At 43.0% G+C, this 22,473-nt stretch overlaps 1 protein-coding gene and 1 pseudogene across 1 annotated transcript in view; one reads left to right on the top strand and one right to left on the bottom strand.

The window, feature by feature from the left end:
• LOC126416390 (lipase 3-like) overlaps positions 1 to 22,473 on the top strand; it is a 229,200-nt gene that overhangs the window by 143,097 nt on the left and 63,630 nt on the right. The window lies entirely within an intron of this gene.
• LOC126417435 (5S ribosomal RNA) lies at positions 12,152 to 12,269 on the bottom strand (annotated as a pseudogene).

Here is a 22,473-nt window from a genome sequence, read left to right as displayed (position 1 = left end):
GCCAGCTGGCGGCCTCTACGCGATGTCTGAGTGTGTGGCTCTGTTCCCATTGCTACGAGGTCCGTGGTTCACCGATCCTGACACGAAAGTTGAGTTTGATTTAATCTACAAACAAGTTGAGACTGTTCACATTGTGTCGTTTGGAGTTCGTTGTCGGCTGTTGGGATATTATCGCGAGCGACAACGTAGTTTTCAAGTTGGAAAATTCTAGCCACCCTCCGGTGGCGTTTCACTGTATTTGGTGATAATTGAAGTGTATTAGCGGAATCTTCTGCCCTGTGGCAGTTTACGTTCCGGTTACCTGCCCTGGGCGTTGACGTAAATTTCAGACAGTGTAGTTTCCTCATCGTGTTGTTGGTGTCCAGCACGGTGTGTAGTTTCACAGCTCCGTGTATGGTTTGTTGTGGGCTCCGATATTTTCTTCGTTGTTCCGTTGAACTCCCTGTTGTGCCCTGGTCGGGTGAGGTGGAAGTTATCTTGTCGGTGGGTCTGCTGACAGACCGACCGACTGTCAGCAGACCCACGGACAAGTCGTATTGTGAACGGTTGGCCCGACTGCCTGTCTCACCTAACCGAGAGTTAGTGTTTGAATTACAGGCCGACTCTCGAACATCTGGACGCCCTTGTGTGTACTACGTTTTTTTTCTAATTTGTTGTTGTTGTTGGTACTTGTACGGCTTCTAGCCGGTTTTGTGTTTTAAATTAGGGTTGTTTTACTCTGGAGGCCTTCAGCCTAATTTAAACTACTGTTTCACGTAAGCCCTTTGGCATTTTAAAATTATTTTGGAATTTTTAAGTCTTCGGCCTTCAGCTTTGAATTTAACTAGTTTACTTCAACCTATTGAAATTTTAAGTATTTGGCCTTCAGCAGGTTTGAGTTTCAGTTGTTTGTTCTTAAGGCCTTCAGCCTAAATTAAAGAACTGTTTCCCATAAGGTCTTTGGTATTTAAAAAAATTGATGTTTTGGTCTTTTAAGTGTTTGGCCTCCAGACGATTTGAATGTAACTTATTTACTTGAACCTAACTAAAGAACTGTTTTAAGATAAGGGTTGCCTTTTAAATTTCTGATTATGCTTTCGTTGTAAGTTATTGGCCTTCAGTCATTTTTCAATTAAACTGGCTTTCAGCCGGTAATTGAGTCCCAAGGATTAAAGCTGTGTGTTTAAAAAAATTTTTTGGGCTCTTGTAATGATCGATTAAATAATAAATTTGTTTGTTTGGGTGTAACTGAGAGCCCCTCATTGTGGCCCCTTGCCACAATTTATTCTATCTGCCCTGTCCTGGGGTTTAGCAGGGCGCTTCAAGTACGACTATTAACCATCTCAGGAAAGATTATATGTGTTGCACAAGAGCAGACTTTAGTGCTTTCTGTTATATACACGCCTGGAAATTGAAATAAGAACACCGTGAATTCATTGTCCCAGGAAGGGGAAACTTTATTGACACATTCCTGGGGTCAGATACATCACATGATCACACTGACAGAACCACAGGCACATAGACACAGGCAACAGAGCATGCACAATGTCGGCACTAGTACAGTGTATATCCACCTTTCGCAGCAATGCAGACTGCTATTCTCCCATGGAGACGATCGTAGAGATGCTGGATGTAGTCCTTTGGAACGGCTTGCCATGCCATTTCCACCTGGCGCCTCAGTTGGACCAGCGTTCGTGCTGGACGTGCAGACCGCGTGAGACGACGCTTCATCCAGTCCCAAACATGCTCAATGGGGGACAGATCCGGAGATCTTGCTGGCCAAGGTAGTTGACTTACACCTTCTAGAGCACGTTGGGTGGCACGGGATACATGCGGACGTGCATTGTCCTGTTGGAACAGCAAGTTCCCTTGCCGGTCTAGGAATGGTAGAACGATGGGTTCGATGACGGTTTGGATGTACCGTGCACTATTCAGTGTCCCCTCGACGATCACCAGTGGTGTACGGCCAGTGTAGGAGATCGCTCCCCACACCATGATGCCGGGTGTTGGCCCTGTGTGCCTCGGTCGTATGCAGTCCTGATTGTGGCGCTCACCTGCACGGCGCCAAACACGCATACGACCATCATTGGCACCAAGGCAGAAGCGACTCTCATCGCTGAAGACGACACGTCTCCATTCGTCCCTCCATTCACGCCTGTCGCGACACCACTGGAGGCGGGCTGCACGATGTTGGGGCGTGAGCGGAAGACGGCCTAACGGTGTGCGGGACCGTAGCCCAGCTTCATGGAGACGGTTGCGAATGGTCCTCGCCGATACCCCAGGAGCAACAGTGTCCCTAATTTGCTGGGAAGTGGCGGTGCGGTCCCCTACGGCACTGCGTAGGATCCTACGGTCTTGGCGTGCATCCGTGCGTCGCTGCGGTCCGGTCCCAGGTCGACGGGCACGTGCACCTTCCGCCGACCACTGGCGACAACATCGATGTACTGTGGAGACCTCACGCCCCACGTGTTGAGCAATTCGGCGGTACGTCCACCCGGCCTCCCGCATGCCCACTATACGCCCTCGCTCAAAGTCCGTCAACTGCACATACGGTTCACGTCCACGCTGTCGCGGCATGCTACCAGTGTTAAAGACTGCGATGGAGCTCCGTATGCCACGGCAAACTGGCTGACACTGACGGCGGCGGTGCACAAATGCTGTGCAGCTAGCGCCATTCGACGGCCAACACCGCGGTTCCTGGTGTGTCCGCTGTGCCGTGCGTGTGATCATTGCTTGTACAGCCCTCTCGCAGTGTCCGGAGCAAGTGTGGTGGGTCTGACACACCGGTGTCAATGTGTTCTGTTTTCGATTTCCAGGAGTGTATATTCTGCGCCATTTTCCAGTTCCTCCCTTTCTTCGTAAAGAACTCTACCAATATTGTGGGGTATAAGCCTGTGTACTGTCTCAGCTGACATAAAGATAATGGCCAAGCTTGGTGAATAGGCAAATCTAGGGTCCTCCTGAGCAAGAATTGAGGGGGTATGTGCCAGTTGCTCATCAGCGTCATGCAGCACTCAACTAGTAAGGGGGCAGAGCTGGTTCTAAGACAGAATGCGTTGTTACCAGATCTCACACAAGGTCAATATCGAGGTCACCTACCCTCTTTCCTACCTTCTCCCCTACTACTCTATGCCAAAGGGGTGAGATAAAAATGGTTGGAAACTTTGAAATGTGTCATCCTGTTCATTAGGAAAGCTAGAACAGACTTCATGGTTGCCAGATTTACCCAAGAAGACGGAGCTAAGTTATTACTGTTATTAATGACATGTTACTTTCAGCCACACATTTGTTATAGCTATAATTTATCGCTCAATTATTATATGTGATGACCTGCTTTGCTCCCTCTATGATTTAAGAACCAAAATTGCTGGGAAAGCTGGAACAGCATCCATGGTTGCCAGATTCATCCAATACTAACTTTTAAAACTGGCAGATAATAAAAAAAATGCTGGATACAGTTGTCCACAATTACGATTGTCAGATATGAAACAGGCACCTTAGTACAAAAAATTTTCCAACCCTTATGATATGGAAAAGTGTGATTTGAGCCTGCCTCTCTGACATAATAGCATATGTATGCTAAGTAAAGTGGATCGGAATTCAAACATAGTGGGAAAATACAAGGTATCCTACATGTACTAAGGGAGAAGGCCAAATTCAAACAGCTCAGTTAGGAATACTTGTTCCAAATTTAAAGTGGTAGGAGTTTTAGCAACATTTCTGACATTCGTATACCATTATCAGGTTAAAAAAGCGCACAGGGTATCTTAGGTGTCTTGCTAAGTATAAAATACAAGACTTAGTACAATTTATGACTCACTGTCAAACACAGCTGCACAAAGTAAGTCTAATACTATGGCATTATAGTGGACTTTTAAAAATAGTAGGAAGTTAAAAGTGATATTTTCTCTTTGTGTTGCTTTGCCATTGATGGAGAGGGCGAGGGGGCGGGAGAGGGGGGGGGGGGGCAGATGCTATCCCAGACCTAATGTTGCTAAGTCTTGCTAGGAACACAATCCTGGATATCATGGATGTGGATACACCTTTGGACATTAGCCCAGACCTAATACGGGTGGATACACTTTTGAACAATATTCCACACCTACTCCATATGCTAGATATGCTACAGTGACAAACAAATACGTACACAAAATATCACAACTGGACTATGCGTTGACAATTGGACAAAAGCGGTTCCTCGAACATTGTTTTCGTCTTCGAGTTTTTGAGTACAAACGAAGCTTTGGCCACTTCAGTTGACTAGTACTCTGTGTTATTAACCCACGAGAAAGTAAGAATTCGTGTTGGCCCTGCTAGATGGTCATGCGCTGGAAATAAAACTGTATTTAAGGTAGTTAAAGTCAGCACAGTCATCTATGATATGTTAACTATTATTGTAATACATCCCACCTCCACCTCATTCCATGTCACACAGTTGGCAGTTACGGATTGGATTAATAAAACAAATATTCCTGTAGGAAATCCTTATTAATTTTTTGCATTTGCGTTGCACGTAGATAACAGTTCATTCTCTGTTTGTTTCGTGTGATTTTGATAGTACCCAGCTTATCTTTTAACTTAAATTTAAATATTCATGAAAACAATTTATTTCTTTATCTAGCCAGTGATCTGACACATACAGAAAAGTTATATGTTCTCAAATTCTAACACATATCTAAATTTTTCCTGGAAAATATCTGTTTTATGGTTTTAACTATTTCCTTGGTACCTTCTTGCAACTTTCTTAGCTGGAAGCAGTCAGTAATTTTAATGTTGCTACTTATTTCCTGCATTACGCTATTGCTAAAACTTTCCAAATATATTTGGTTGTGCACTGGCGACTTTTCACTCGGCATTCTTGTGGAATTTCCGTAAGAAGCTTTGGGTTTAGAACTGTTGAAATAAATTACCATTAAATGATTTTATTCCATGCATTTTAATCCCCACAAATGGGGGACGACATCTAGTCCATCACATTTATGTACAATGTAGCCATCCTTTTTAAGTAGATCCATACAAGAACAGATGTATGTATACAGGATGGTCCATCTGAAGTTTCGGAAGAGATTACCTCCAAAACTAAACATCGGGTAAAAATAGTGGGTAAGACAAGGTCGTAAGCTCAAAAGTGGGGTATCAAATGATAGTACACGTGACCTCCAGCCCCCGCCCCATTGGGCTACATTTAAATCTTAAATTGAAACACTCATTTTTTATTGCAGATTCGGATTCTCCATAAAAAGTGATTAAGTTTTGTCTGAAACATTCCTTTAAATCATTGACAGATGGGGCTGAAATCGAAAAAATAGTAATACTGGGGAAGAACTCTGATTTATTTAGAATTATTCAAGAAAGACGCATCACATCGATAAAAAATGTGCACCAATTCTCTCGTTACGCCAAATTAAGCTATTTTTGTACAAAATGTACTGTGTCCTACTTTTAGCGTTACCCAGGAACAACGACGTGGACGTATTAGAATGATGTTCCCATGGGGTGCTTCATCGGTGTGAGTCCCCTTGCCTCTAACAATTTGGAGTGCTTAATTAATGAAATTACCCACGAAGAATTTGTTCAAAATTATCCCCATTTGCTTCAATGCATGAAGTCAATCGTCTGCGAAAGTTGTCCACAGTTTTGAGCAGCGCATCCCGTGGTATGGCTGCACACGCTCTTCGAATGCGTTGCTCCATACCGTTTCGGGCTGCGGGCCGTCTTTCATAAACAATACTTTTTAAATAACCGCACAAGAAAAAAATCAGGAGATGTGAGGTCTGGTGAACGTGGAGGCCACTGAATTGGTCCGCCGTGTCCTATCCACCGACCGCGTTTTTAGCATAATGGGGCGCTGCTCCGTCCTATTGGAACCACAATCGTTGCCTAGTTTCTAAATCAACATCTCCCATTAGCTCCAACAAATCATCGCGGAGAAGTTTTAAATAAGATTCCACAGTTATATTTCGGTCAAAAAAATACGGTCCTATCAAGTAACCGTTTAAAATTCCACACCAGACCGTTAACAGCCATTTGTGTTGATTGTCAACGGGTCTGTGCCAGTGTGGATTGACAGGGGACCAATAATGACAATCATGACGATTTAATTCGCCATTGTTTTTGAATGCGGCTTCGTCAGTGAACATAACGTATCTAAAAAAATCATTGTCACCTATTATCATTTCCAAGGCCCATTGGCAGAAATGCACGCGTATTTGCATATCTTTCGGCGTTAATGTCTGTGTCAGTGTGATATTTATGTGACTTCAAAATCCTCAAAACAGTTGACTTCGGTATTCCAGTTTGACTCTGAATCGCATGACTACTAATTTCGGGATCCTGTTGAACAGGCGAGAACAGTAAGGGTACGAGCGTCATTTTCGTTGTATTCGCAATCACGAGGTGGGCGGTGCATGTATCCATTTCGGGCTCGTTGAGTGCAATTTCGAATAATATTTTCGCTTGGATGTCGTCTGTTTGGGAAACGGTCCGCATACAATTGCGCAGCCGCAGCGTAATTGTTATGCCATTCACCTAAAATTAACATCCTATCAACAATCTCTGTAGGAGGATAGTGAGCCATGTTTCGCTAAAGAATAATTTACTTTCGTCAGTTGATGTTTACAGTTCACAATCTGAAAAGTGACGTGTGATCGCATTGCACCGACCTTTATACTGAGCCATAGTTCGCAGTTTGGCGATGGTAGCGCCACAGTCGGGTGACTAATGCAATTGCGAAGAGTTCCCTAACTAGTTTATAATACCATTCCGCTTCCCTCCATCAAAAACTGTGACGGGTAGGATACATTTTGTAAAAAAAAGTGGTGCACATTTTATATCGATTTGATGCGTCCTTCTCGGATCATAATAAATAAATCGGAGTTCTTCCCCAATTTTCATTTTTCTCGATTTCAGCACCATCTGTCAATGGTTTAAAAAAATGCTTCAGACAAATCTCGATTACTTTTGTATTGAGAATCCGAATCTGCAGTAAAAAATGGGTGTTTCTATTTAAGATATAGAAGTTGTCCCCGCCCCACCCAAGAGCTGGAGGTCACGTGTAGTATCATTTGATGTCCCCCTATGAGCTGATCAACTTGTCTTACCCACTATTTTTACCCGATGTATAGTTTTCGAGATAATCTCATCCGAAACTTCAGATGGACCACCCTGTAGATATATGTAAAAAAAATTTAGGCATCTGTGGGTTTATTGATTCATGTAAATACTCCAAAGTATAAACACTTTCTACTGGCATTTGCAGTAGATTATTTACAGTAAATTCTCATTTCTTGTATACGTTACCTCTATCTAGATTTTTCCATATACTATATTCAAAGTAATATGTAACCCTTGTTTGCAATTTTTTTTTCAGTAACAGCTAATGTTTCTTTTATGTAGGATCTGGCTTAGCCATATGCACCAGTTTCCGTTTTTCCGCACATAGCACGTTAACTGCTCTTAAAGGTGTAATTTCTTCTGTGTGAAACATCCCTTCTCTTTGTTAAGACCTGTCTAAAAACATAGTGCTGCCTCAGATGCCAGACGGCAGGGTACAGTCACGAGTATGCTGTCCTCCACAGTCAGAGCTTCCAGTTCATCTTCACATCCAACGTCCTGCCTCCCCCCACATTGTCGTTCGCATCCTCCCTACACGACAATGGTGTGGCAATTTGGGGGGGGGGGGAGGGGGGGAGAGGAATGTACTGGCATAAGCTGTCGCCAGCACACCGGTCAGCAAAGATGTAGGGCGAAGATCGACAGTAGGTGCCGGATCAAGTGCGCCCTTCGTGACAGAGGCCAGACACACACTGACAAGCAACGCACCTCCAACGCCCTCTTGGCAGCGCGTATTTAGGCCGCCGCCGCTGACCGGGGGCTTCACTGACTCACTCCTCCAGTTTGGCGTCCCGTCATCCACTCGCTGAGCTGGCTCAGTTCACGTCACAGGCTATGACATTACAAGGCGACCAAATTGGTGGTTATAGCGTTTGTAAGAGCAATATTATCGATATCATCTGCTAGAGGACTATCACTCATGAGCTTGTACCACAACGCATGGACTCTATTCCAGTTAAGCAAATGTTCATTTAAATAAAGAACCGTATTAATCCATGTCTGCATTTGTGTTGTAGGAACAGTATACCGGCCACTCACAACAACATCCTCTCCCTTGCATCCTCGCGGTACAAGATTCTACAGTAGTAATGACGATACTACACATTGCTTGTGGGGACCAATCCCTATTCAGTAATATCTACACTCCTGGAAATTGAAATAAGAACACCGTGAATTCATTGTCCCAGGAAGGGGAAACTTTATTGACACATTCCTGGGGTCAGATACATCACATAATCACACTGACAGAACCACAGGCACATAGACACAGGCAACAGAGCATGCACAATGTCGGCACTAGTACAGTGTATATCCACCTTTCGCAGCAATGCAGACTGCTATTCTCCCATGGAGACGATCGTAGAGATGCTGGATGTAGTCCTGTGGAACGGCTTGCCATGCCATTTCCACCTGGCGCCTCAGTTGGACCAGCGTTCGTGCTGGACGTGCAGACCGCGTGAGACGACGCTTCATCCAGTCCCAAACATGCTCAATGGGGGACAGATCCAGAGATCTTGCTGGCCAGGGTAGTTGACTTACACCTTCTAGAACACGTTGGGTGGCACGGGATACATGCAGACGTGCATTGTCCTGTTGGAACAGCAAGTTCCCTTGCCGATCTAGGAATGGTAGAACGATGGGTTCGATGACGGTTTGGATGTACCGTGCACTATTCAGTGTCCCCTCGACGATCACCAGTGGTGTACGGCCAGTGTAGGAGATCGCTCCCCACACCATGATGCCGGGTGTTGGCCCTGTGTGCCTCGGTCGTATGCAGTCCTGATTGTGGCGCTCACCTGCACGGCGCCAAACACGCATACGACCATCATTGGCACCAAGGCAGAAGCGACTCTCATCGCTGAAGACGACACGTCTCCATTCGTCCCTCCATTCACGCCTGTCGCGACACCACTGGAGGCGGGCTGCACGATGTTGGGGCGTGAGCGGAAGACGGCCTAACGGTGTGCGGGACCGTAGCCCAGCTTCATGGAGACGGTTGCGAATGGTCCTCGCCGATACCCCAGGAGCAACAGTGTCCCTAATTTGCTGGGAAGTGGCGGTGCGGTCCCCTACGGCACTGCGTAGGATCCTACGGTCTTGGCGTGCATCCGTGCGTCGCTGCGGTCCGGTCCCAGGTCGACAGGCACGTGCACCTTCCGCCGACCACTGGCGACAACATCAATGTACTGTGGAGACCTCACGCCCCACGTGTTTAGCAATTCGGCGGTACGTCCACCCGGCCTCCCGCATGCCCACTATACGCCCTCGCTCAAAGTCCGTCAACTGCACATACGGTTCACGTCCACGCTGTCGCGGCATGCTACCAGTGTTAAAGACTGCGATGGAGCTCCGTATGCCACGGCAAACTGGCTGACACTGACGGCGGCGGTGCACAAATGCTGCGCAGCTAGCGCCATTCGACGGCCAACACCGCGGTTCCTGGTGTGTCCGCTGTGCCGTGCGTGTGATCATTGCTTGTACAGCCCTCTCGCAGTGTCCGGAGCAAGTATGGTGGGGCTGACACACCGGTGTCAATGTGTTCTTTTTTCCATTTCCAGGAGTGTATATTTGATGTTACTGTGAAGAACAGTGGCCTAGATGAGAAAAAATTGTTTCTCCAGTTTTAATATAACACTTTTGTAAAATACTTATGTCATCTTTATTGGTGTCTGTAGTAACGATCTACATATAGTTTACAGGAAAATAATTAAAAATTTAGGTAGAGAGAACATAGATAATGTTTTCTCAGACGTGGTTTACGTGCACACCAATCAGTTTCAGGTATTCTTATTGCCCAGTAGACAAGTATCAGAATACAAGGGCTATCTGGAAAGTAAAGTCCGATCGGTCGCGAAATGTAAACTACTGTGAAAATAAAAAATGTTTTATTTGCAGCAGTTAGCTACAACATCCAATCACTTCTCTACATAGTCTCCTCTCCTACATTGACATTTGTCGTAGTGTTGTACCAACTTTCCAGTACCGTCGTCACAGAACGTGACTTCTTGTGCTCTCTGACATTTCTCTACGCTATGCCACAACGTTGTCTTCATAGCCAGCAGCTCATGTGCGCAGAGGTAAAACTCAGAGGGAGTCAATTACGGGCTTTGTTGTCGGCGATCGACACTTCCCATCGAAAGCACTGCAGGAGCACATTCATTGTCCCAGCAGAGAGCGACTGAGAATAGTCATAAAGGAGGAAATGCGTGGGTAATGTTATGTGGGCTGCTGCATAACATCAGGCGGAAGATCTCACCAGGCCTTCATACCTCGTGAGAGGCACTATTCATCTAGGCATCTTCACGTGCTCACTGTGCGTTCAGAACTGAAAAGAGCGACGTGACGCGATCGACAGGCATACTAGAGACACTGAGCAACACTTTTGTGCAAAGAGTCATCGAATTTTCGCTGTCGTTTCCGTTCGGTGCCCGATTGGACCTTTCTTTCCGAGCAGCCATGGTACTATACAGCAACTGTTCTGTAAGCTGTCTGATAATTTATACCACAAAGAAGCGATTGACACACAGTACAATGGAGCACATTGTAAATACTGTTCGTCGACATCTGATACACAAAACGGTGTTGCGGAGGGTCAAACACATCACGCTTTCCACATTTGTAAATCGTAGCTTCCAGTATGCTAATAGCAGGTTCTTTAGCCAAAGATGATATAAAAGTTCCTCATAGATGTTTATGACGGCACTTTATAAAGTGGGTAAAATGGTTATCGACTTTTTTGTTTCCTCCTGGCCTTGCGATTCGACCTATAAATTTGTAGTATGCGTTTACTCCACAACATCAGGTCCTCCATGTTAAACAGTCTATTCCAGCTGTCTTAATATTGTTTAGAATAACGTTACTTTTTTCTTGGAATTCTTCTTGTACAGAGAAATCGTAGTTTGGGGTTAGATGTACAAACATCTCACTTTTGTTAAAAAGCTCAGCAAAATCTTGCGTTATGTCCACATCTGTAAAGGTTTTGTCGTCTGCACTAAGCTCTTGCAATATTCCAGTCAGTTGGTCTATTAGAAAACCTCTTTTATCGTCGGCCAATTTCGCCTTATACGGCGTAGCCACAGGGTTTTTATATTTCCTGGAAATGGTTTATAATTCTTGCTCGCCAATTTTTTCCAGTATTCCTGTTGCTGCCACATGGCCAATCGTGTGAAGGAGAAATGGTAGCTTCGCCATAACATCATGTCACTCAGAGACTAACTTGGAGATTTTGTCGCATAGATGATTGTTAATTGCATGGCAGACTTCCTTATTTACCATTATAGACTGCCCATTATCGAACCATTCTTGACAGCCCACTTGATTACAGATTTTAATCACCACGATGTTGTCACAAGACAGCTATGCAATAGATGTATGCACATTTGAATTCTGCTTCTTAAGGATCATACCATTATCAATGTAATTTGCGCTACCAATATCAGGAAAAAATGTAAATGTCCAGATGCAGCTAAATGTCGTTCAGATACTCCAAGAGAGGGGTCCAGGTTCATTACAAAATAAAAATGTAAATGCCGTGTGGCTAGGTCCTCCCGTCGGTTAGACCGTTCGCTGGGTGCAAGTCTTTCGATTTGACGCCACTTCGGGGACTTGCGCGTCGATGGGGATGAAATGATTGATGATTAGGACAACGCAACACCCAGTCCCTGAGCGGAGAAAATCTCCGACCCAACCGGGAATTGAACAGCTGAGTGATGTTTCGTAACTTGGAGTGAGGCATGTTAAGATTTCCCACTAAAGCAAAATACTGGTCAGTTGTGATTATAAAGTCGTCTTATATGCTCTAAAGGTCCGAGATGTTAGAAGTACTAGTCACGTGATCACGACGACATTTATGGCTAAAGCACTCCGTCTTCAGGCCGCGAGTGGCCTACCGGGACCATCCGACCGCCGTGCCATCCTCGGTGGAGTATGCGGATAGGAGGGGTGTGGGGTCAGGATACCACTCTCCCAGTCGTTAAGATGGTATTCTTGGCCGAAACCGCTACTAATCGGTCGAGTAGCTCCTCAATTGGCATCACGAGGCTGAGTCCACCCCGAAAAATGGCAACAGCGCATGGCGGCCTTTATGGTCACCCATCCAAGTGCCGATCACGCCCGACAGCGCTTAACTTCGGTGATCTCACGGGAACCGATGTATCCACTGCGGCAAGGCCGTTGCCACATTTATGGCTATACCTCCTAAATTTCGAATGCTGTGATATGCTGTCTCATAGTTCCACATAGTTAAAACGTCGCTGCATAGTGAATGTACAAATAAAATTTATGGAAAGAAATAAGTTCTTTTTTTTTTAATACACATATGATTATAGATGTCTCAGAGAAATGAAAAACAAACTTGATCTTTGTACCAAAGTATAAATTTTCCACACCATTTTGTCAAAAAGCTCGTCTTAGTTCTGCTAAAAACGAATGTCCTCAGTGCTAGGATAGCTTGTGAGATTAAATCTGGTTGCTACCGTATTATGAATTTTACTTCAGTTGCTCTGTACAACTGGCTGAGTTGCATCTACTGTTCTCTTTCAGGTGACATCTCAAACTGTAAGGAGGCCAAGATTAATACTTTGATAAATATAAGCCCCTAAATTTCCTCTGTATGTAGGTGTTTTGACGTGTAGATTAACAGTATGCACATTTATTTTCCTTCTTTTGAAACACAGGTATTTTTATAGATCTCTTATCTCATCGAAAAATGAAAGTTATCTGAATAACATGCAAAAAAAAAGTAAGGTTTCAGTTATAAAGCACGGCGGTAGCGCTACTGTTGTAACATTTTTGTTGTACAGCAGTAAAAAAAAAAATACACATGTATAGTATCCTGCCACTACTGGGTTACTGGATGACAGTATGCATACAATGTCGAGTGTAGTGTATGCAGTCCCTTCTAAGTGTTCTAGTAATAAATCATGGTAGTACTGTGACATATAGCTGTCCACATTATTCTACACGATACTTTGGACATGGGAGACACAGAAGGTAAATAGATATTATGGATTTTCTGCATAGTTCATGGTGCATTAGAGACACACCGTCACAGATTTACAGTCGAGTTAGCAGAAATGTTGTATAAACAACACGTTTGCCAAAAGTGGTTCTAGGCGCTTCAGTCTAGAACCGCGCGATCGCTACGGTCGCAGGTTCGAATCCTGCCTTGTGCATGGGTGTGTGTGATGTCCTTAGGGTAGTTAGGTTTAAGTAGTTCTAAGTTCTAGGGGACTGATGACCTCAGATGTTAAGCCCCATAGTGCTCAGAGCCATTTGAAACATTTGTGCTAAAAGTGGTTCCTTACAAATAATGTTACTCCAGAGATCTCCAGAAAAAGAATTATATACTGCTGCTGTTCGCTCAAATAATGTCATTCCACAAATCTTAAGAAAAAGATTCAGTGTACCGAATATATTGAAGTCAGTCCCTAGGCAGAAATCATCCCTTAAAGTGCAGATAATGTGAAAAAGTGGAAAACAGGAAATGAGATAGATTGAGGTCAATTGAACCAATATTGAGCTATTTGGTGGAACGATTGCTGTGAAGAACGATTGCTGTGAAGGATGACTATAAACTGCTGTTGTGGTTTCCTACAAATTACGTTATTCCAAATCCTCGATGCTGCAGTGCCATGTATTGCATGGTAAATATCCGTACCATTACGTAAAGGCTATTAAACCGATAACACAGAGATGCATAGGCAGTTGGTTGCTATGAGATTTTCGATGCTCTTCTGTTAGATTGATCTGCTGTCTGTTTAGTTATCCCTTTTCAGGCAAGTCAACTGAGAATACTTTGTCATTTATAGATGGCTTAGTGGCAGCTGCAAGGCTGTGTTTGTGGATTGATGATCAATAATGGCTAATGACCAAGTTGCGTTTGACAGGGTTAAAAACACGCTTACATCTCAGCAAATGAGGGGGAGAAAGTACACTGTTATATGAAGCAGAATAGGTCAATATTCAGGCAGGAGCAAGAAGGTGGGAGTATCACAGAGGCAGAAAGTAACAGTTCTGCCGAAAGGACAAAGAAAATTAGTGCAGAAACATACGAGTTCATGGAGAGTAACGAAGCAAAGGAAGTTATTTTCCAGGAAGAGGAAAGTAAGGCATTAGAAGCTTGTCTAAGTGGACTGGCATGTCACCTGTGGTACCACGTATCGATACTATCCCATGGGTGTCACGAAGTTGGTAGCAGAATTGCAAGTTGATAACGGTCTTGTAAGACGTGGCGGACGCAATGGTGTGGGCCAACTGAGCCACGCCCTCGGCGGCTCTGGGATGCGAGCGACCTCTGCCGCCGCCACGGTGCAGCCACCGGACACCTCGCACCAGCAGGCTGGCTGCTCGCTACGACGCGCTACGAGGATGCCATCTAGTCACGGCACTGGTTCCAGCGTTCGTGCTATAGTTCAGACTCACATCCTTGTGTACGTTGAGAGCTGGACTTTATTTCTTGCTGCATTATTTTTAATGAGTCTTTGTTCGCTTACAGAAATACAAGTTATGTGTATCTTCTGTTTACTGTGGTAAGTTGTTGGCTCCTTTCCAGCTTTCCTATGATGACAGTTGCTGCACCACGCTGTAGCGCACCTCTCCTTCCATTATGTACTAAGTTATACAGAGCATCACCATCATCATATATCTGACATAACGATCATAAGAATAAGATAAGACCGATTAGGGCAATGTATAGAGACATGAAGACAGTTACTGCTTCCTTGATCAGTACGTGAGAGGGGATCAGAAAAGAAAATCGATAATGCTATTGTGATATTCTCTCCACCATGCACTGTAGAGTGGGTTGCGCAGTACTTGCTTAGATGTGGATATGTGCTGTTTGCAGATAGTGCAGTACTCTTGGAGCAAATTAACAATCTGCCTTTCGACTGGAAAACACACTCTGTAGTAACGTCCACTAGTAGATATCTCCGTAATTTGATCAGATACTGTATGCACAATGTTAATCACACAGACCACTATGAGCAGCTAATAGGGAAGCAAGTTAGCATTTGTGAACTGGAGTGTATGGCTGAAACAGCTACCGAGAAGAAAAAATATAAACTGCTAGTGGAAAAGGAGCAGTCCATTACAGATGCACAAGCAATGCTTACAAATTACTTTCTGTGCAAATGGAGCAGAGACAGTGGTTAAATGATTGTAATACTATGGACTACACGTTTAAGGTAGTATGTAAACGTTACAAATCTGATATTCGGTATGTGGGGCGGCTGGTGGAATTATTTAGAGTTGTTATTAATGTTTGAATGTTGAAACACTTCCCGGCCGATTAACCATATGTGGGGCGGCGGGTGGAATTAATCGTTATTTAAATGTTCCTATTATTTATGCTGTTGTTTTGCCGTTCTCAACACTGGCTCTCTAACTACAATATTGGCAACCAGAAAGTGATTAGCAAAACGTGAAGCCTGTAATTAGAATTCCTAGTGCCCACTTCATCTGAGAAACACACTTATAGCTGCAGCTTATAGCTCTGAGGAATTAGGAGATTGTCTGGGATTCATAATCAAAAACGATTTTGATTAAAATAGTTCAGTATATTCTGAAAGTCACCGATGAAAAAAAAGAAGAATCCACACAATCTGACTAACAGAGCAGTTCAGAGTCTAATGCGCTGATGCAACTCTAACTGTCCAAATTAAATGTTTAAGTGAATGCTCGCCATAATTTGATGATTAGGTTCATCAAACGCCACGCTAAATAATGGTAGAATGTCTGTCCCGCGGCGGCACTTGAAAATACGACATACGCAAACTGAAGATCGATCATTAAAGTCATCCCAGAATTAACACTTCACTCGAAAATGATTTCATGGTTACACGTATCCCGAGTAACTTAATACGGCATCCGAGGCTGTTTATAGCAATGATACCGACGCGACGCGACGCGACTCCCGACACAGATGGTGCGCTATTCAGTGTCTGGGAGAACTGGGGCCTTGCTTCCTCGCGCAGAGTTCTTATATATAAAGCCGCGGTGCGGACGGCTAAGGGAACGCCTGATCAAATCGGCTCTCCCGACCAGCCGCTGGGCTAGTAACGCACCACTTTAAGTTACCGAATAAACCATAGCTTCTTTTGCTGAGGCCGATGAAGCTCTCAATTTAAATGTGCATTCAGCACACAGGTAAGTAATCATAATAAAAGTTTGACGTGGCTAAGTTAAATATTTTGGGCGAGAGAATTAATTTAATTACCCTACACGCAGTAGACGAGCTCTGAACTTGCCCTTTGGAGATACGCTATCGCTATAGTTTTATAGTTATTCAAATGAAACTTCTCACATCTTTATGGTAATAGCGGATCTCCATTCTACATAAATATAAACATCCTAGCCTTATTTATTAGCCTACTTAATCTATCTTGCTTCCTTAATTTTTAAGAGAAAAAACAGAAAATCATGAATTTCAACTAAAATCTTAATTTTTGAGATCCAGAAGACTGTTTCTATTAAATAATTATGAAAAAGGAATCTAAATATAAATTTTTAAGTCTCTAGCTCTTTTCTCTTGCGCCAATGATTTTTACAGAAAAACGTCCAAATTTCGAAAATGGTTAAAGTTATTGAACTGATATTCAACACATATTAATTTAGTATTACTCCTGACATGCTAAAACCGTTTCAGGTTATTTGCTTGATTTTTAAAGTATTGTGCAACATTTATGACGTCAGAGCTAGTTACAGCGGACTGGCTGGCACAGAATGGAAAGACTGATGTGAAATTACTACGGCGTGATTAGGCTGCTTCCCTACAGGTACAATAAAGACAATATCATCATCTGTGAAAAGCTCATACGATTGTAAACCGTATATCAAGTGCAGATGTGGATTAGTTAGGGAGTAGAGGTAAATCAGTCGTATGCTTCCCCAAGGTACCATCAGTCCTATCACGTATGTTCCTGAATCTATAATAACACATATTTAGTTTCACACCAGTTGTTTCAATAACTCTTGAGATTTTTGTTTACATCTACAGTGATAGTTGCTGTGTTACACCTAGTTTTGTCAAGTATCGAATTCTGCCAACTGTAGGTGATGGTTGGTTATCAGACATATGAGAGGGAGTGAAGACTAATATCAGATTGCAAGGTCACATTTGTGCTCGATGTGCTGGACAGTGCCTCACACCTCCACCCTGCTTCCATCATGCACCATGGGCACCAAGTGATGGCGTCTGTTTCAGTATAGAGCCTGTTGTCTGGTGGAGTTTCTTACACCTCCCAGAATACAAAGAAAGATGATCAAGCAATCCTTTGTGGAACATGTTGATGGCGCTGCCTGCGCTGCATCTGGGCGATAGCATGATCCCCACAGCTCACAAGTCAAGCGGCAGCTCATGGGGTCTGCTACAGCAGGGGTGTGTGCATTGGGCGGCACTGGATGTGGTGTAGTACTTGTTTAAAATAAAGATGCAGTTGTATCCATCCAACTCATACTGTATTATGTGCTGCATAGCGCCAGTAGTATTTCTTAAAATGTGGAACCGTGTGGTGCCAGTATAAAATGTTTATACATCTCCATGGTGTAATTAGCTCTGTCTTATATGTGTAACCTATAACGTTTTTCCATTGCATTTCTTGTATGTGTATGTCCTACATACGCAGACCATGCTGGTTGTATCAGAGGACTCAGCACCGTTTATAAGCTTAAGATAAATGAATTTCTTAATTTCCCTCCAATTTTACATACCCACTGTTGTTGTTGTTGTTGTGGTCTTCAGTCCTGAGACTGGTTTGATGCAGCTCTCCATGCTACTCTATCCTGTGCAAGCTTTTTCATCTCCCAGTACCTACTGCAACCTACATCCTTCTGAACCTGCTTAGTGTATTCATCTCTTGGTCTCCCTCTACGATTTTTACCCTCCACGCTGCACTCCAATACTAAATTGGTGATCCCTTGATGCCTCAGAACATGTCCTACCAACCGATCCCTTCTTCTGGTCAAATTGTGCCACAAACTTCTCTTCTCCCCAATCCTATTCAATACTTCCTCATTAGTTATGTGATCTACCCATCTAATCTTCAGCATTCTTCTGTAGCACCACATTTCGAAAGCTTCTATTCTCTTCTTGTCCAAACTATTTATCGTCCATGTTTCACTTCCATACATGGCTACACTCCATACAAATACTTTCAGAAAGGACTTCCTGACACTTAAATCTATACTCGATGTTAACAAATTTCTCTTCTTCAGAAACGCTTTCCTTGCCATTGCCAGTCTACATTTTATATCCTCTCTACTTCGACCATCATCAGTTATTTTGCTCCCCAAATAGCAAAACTCCTTTACTACTTTAAGTGTCTCATTTCCTAATCTAATTCCCTCAGCATCACCCGACTTAATTAGACTACATTCCATTATCCTTGTTTTGCTTTTGTTGATGTTCATCTTATATCCTCCTTTCAAGACACTGTCCATTCCATTCAACTGCTCTTCCAAGTCCTTTGCTGTCTCTGACAGAATTACAATGTCATCGGCGAACCTCAAAGTTTTTATTTCTTCTCCATGAATTTTAATACCTACTCCTAATTTTTCTTTTGTTTCCTTTACTGCTTGCTCAATATACAGATTGAACAACATCGGGGAGAGGCTACAACCCTGTCTTACTCCCTTCCCAACCACTGCTTCCCTTTCATGTCCCTCGACTCTTATAACTGCCATCTGGTTTCTGTACAAATTGTAAATAGCCTTTCGCTCCCTGTATTTTACCCCTGCCACCTTTAGAGTTTGAAAGAGAGTATTCCAGTCAACATTGTCAAAAGCTTTCTCTAAGTCTACAAATGCTAGAAACGTAGGTTTGCCTTTCCTTAATCTTTCTTCTAAGATAAGTCGTAAGGTCAGTATTGCCTCACGTGTTCCAGTGTTTCTACGGAATCCAAACTGATCTTCCCCGAGGTTGGCTTCTACTAGTTTTTCCATTCGTCTGTAAAGAATTCGTGTTAGTATTTTGCAGCTGTGACTTATTAAACTGATAGTTCTGTAATTTTCACATCTGTCAACACCTGCTTTCTTTGGGATTGGAATTATTATATTCTTCTTGAAGTCTGAGGGTATTTCGCCTGTTTCATACATCTTGCTCACCAGATGGTAGAGTTTTGTCAGGACTGGCTCTCCCACGGCCGTCAGTAGTTCCAATGGAATATTGTCTACTCCGGGGGCCTTGTTTCGACTCAGGTCTTTCAGTGCTCTGTCAAACTCTTCACACAGTATCATATCTCCCATTTCATCTTCATCTACATCCTCTTCCATTTCCATAATATTGTCCTCAAGTGCATCGCCCTTGTATAGACCCTCTATATACTCCTTCCACCTTTCTGCTTTCCCTTCTTTGCTTAGAACCGGGTTTCCATCTGAGCTCTTGATATTCATACAAGTCGTTCTCTTATCTCCAAAGGTCTCTTTAATTTTCCTGTAGGCGGTATCTATCTTACCTCTAGTGAGATAGGCCTCTACATCCTTACATTTGTCCTCTAGCCATCCCTGCTTAGCCATTTTGCACTTCCTGTCGATCTCATTTTTGAGACGTTTGTATTCCTTTTTGCCTGTTTCACTTACTGCATTTTTATATTTTCTCCTTTCATCAATTAAATTCAATATTTCTTCTGTTACCCAAGGATTTCTACTAGCCCTCGTCTTTTTACCTACTTGATCCTCTGCTGCCTTCACTACTTCATCCCTCAAAGCTACCCATTCTTCTTCTACTGTATTTATTTCCCCCATTCCTGTCAATTGCTCCCTTATGCTCTCCCTGAATCTCTGTACAACCTCTGGTTCTTTTAGTTTGTCCAGGTCCCATCTCCTTAAATTCCCACCTTTTTGCAGTTTCTTCAGTTTTAATCTACAGGTCATAACCAATAGATTGTGGTCAGAGTCCACATCTGCCCCTGGAAATGTCTTACAATTTAAAACCTGGTTCCTAAATCTCTGTCTTACCATTATATAATCTATCTGATACCTTTTAGTATCTCCAGGGTTCTTCCATGTATACAACCTTCTTTCATGATTCTTAAACCAAGTGTTAGTTATGATTATGTTGTGCTCTGTGCAAAATTCTACCAGGCGGCTTCCTCTTCCATTTCTGTCCCCCAATCCATATTCACCTACTATGTTTCCTTCTCTCCCTTTTCCTACACTCGAATTCCAGTCACCCATGACTATTAAATTTTCGTCTCCCTTCACAATCTGAATAATTTCTTTTATTTCATCACATACCCACTATAATGTCTTATTGTTGGATTGTGTTTGATGATGAGTCATAAATTATACTCTTCCATGTTACACTTAGTACAATGCACGTGATATCCATTAATGTGGTCTTTTAACATGATACTGGTATAAATATGTAAGAAATGTCGCTAAAATATGAACTTTTTAAAATTTCCAGCATTTTAAACTTGTAGTAAGTATGTCTATATGGGCCATTTCAATTTTGAGTTCTCCCTTACAACAAGCAGGATATTTTGGATTTTCCTATCATTTGTTCATTTCCATCCATTTTTTCTTAGCACAAGCGTGCTATGATATCACATAGCAAGGCTCATACAACAATGCTATGTATCATGCATCTTGACAGGCACTTTTCTGGATCACAAATTATACTAAGTTCCCTCCTTCATTTCTGATGGTAGCGACTGTAGACCACTGTATTAAGATTTTTTTTAATTTTCCACCATTTTGAAAAGTAAGCACTGTGTGGGGCTGGCAACCATGCATGTTGTACCAAGTTTCCCTCCACTTACTGAGTCATAAATCAAAGAGGGGGGCACAGCAGGTCATCACATAATAGTTGGATGATATACAGGGTGATTCAAAAAGAATACCACAACTTTAAAAATGTGTATTTAATGAAAGAAACATAATATAACCTTCTGTTATACATCATTACAAAGAGTATTTAAAAAGGTTTTTTTTCACTCAAAAACAAGTTCAGAGATGTTCAATATGGCCCCCTCCAGACACTCGAGCAATATCAACCCGATACTCCAACTCGTTCCACACTCTCTGGAGATGTTAGAGAATTGGCTGTTCCCTCAGCTCGAACAAGAAGCACAACAATTCATATTTCAGCAGGATGGAGCGCCACCACATTGGCACTTATCTGTCCGTAACTACCTGAATGTCAACTACCCGAGGCGATGGATCGGCCGTCAGGCAGCCCGTGACAGAGCACTTCATCACTGGCCTCCAAGAAGCCCTGATCTTACCCCCTGCGATTTTTTCTTATGGGGGTATGTTAAGGATATGGTGTTTCGGCCACCTCTCCCAGCCACCATTGATGATTTGAAACGAGAAATAACAGCAGCTATCCAAACTGTTACGCCTGATATGCTACAGAGAGTGTGGAACGAGTTGGAGTATCGGGTGGATATTGCTCGTGTGTCTGGAGGGGGCCATATTGAACATCTCTGAACTTTTTAAGTGAAAAAAAAACCTTTTTAAATACTCTTTGTAATTATGTATAACAGAAGGTTATATTATGTTTCTTTAATTAAATACACATTTTTAAAGTTGTGGTATTCTTTTTGAATCACCCTGTATTATAGCGGTAATATACACAACGCATGGTTGAAAGTGACAGGTCATTAATAAAGATAATAAATTAAATCCACCAACTTGGATAAATCTGGCAACTATGCAGGCTGTTCCACCATCTCTGGAAAAATAGCAACACACATTTTTGTACTTCCTGCCAGTTGTAACTCACCCAGTAGGCCTAGTGTCATCACAAGCCTATGTTGTTGTTGTCGTATTCAGTCCAGAGACTGGTTTGATGCAGCTCGCCATGCTGCTGTATCCTGTGCAAGCTGCTTCATCTCCCAGTACCTACTGCAACCCACATCCTTCTGAATCTGTTTAGTGTATTCATCTCTTGGTCTCCCTCTACGATTTTTACCCTCGACACTTTCCTCCAGTACTAAATTTTGGTGATCCCTTGATGCCTCAGAACGTGTCCTACCAACCGATCCCTTCTTCTACTCAAGTTCTGCGACAAATTCCTCTTCTCCCCAGTTCTGTTCAGTACCTCCTCATTAGTTACGTGATCTACCCATCTAATCTTCAGCATTCTTCTGTAGCACCACATTTCGGAAGCTTCTATTCTCTTCTTGTCTAAAGTATTTATCGCCCATGTTTCACTTCCATACACGGCTGCAATCCACACAAGTACTTTCTGAAAAGACTTCGTGGCACTTAAGTCTACACTCGATGTCGAAAAAATTTCTCTTCTTCAGAAACGCTTTCCTTGACATTGCTAGTCTACATTTTATATACTCTCTACTTCGACCATCATCAGTTATTTTAGCAAAACTCATCTACTTTAATGTCCCATTTCCTGATCTTATTCCCTCAGCATCACCTGAT

This window comes from Schistocerca serialis, chromosome 8, assembly GCF_023864345.2.
Source record: "Schistocerca serialis cubense isolate TAMUIC-IGC-003099 chromosome 8, iqSchSeri2.2, whole genome shotgun sequence".
NCBI classification, from domain to species: Eukaryota; Metazoa; Arthropoda; class Insecta; order Orthoptera; family Acrididae; genus Schistocerca; species Schistocerca serialis.
Note: the sequence above shows the minus strand (reverse complement) of the source record. Positions and strands in the feature narration are given on the sequence as shown.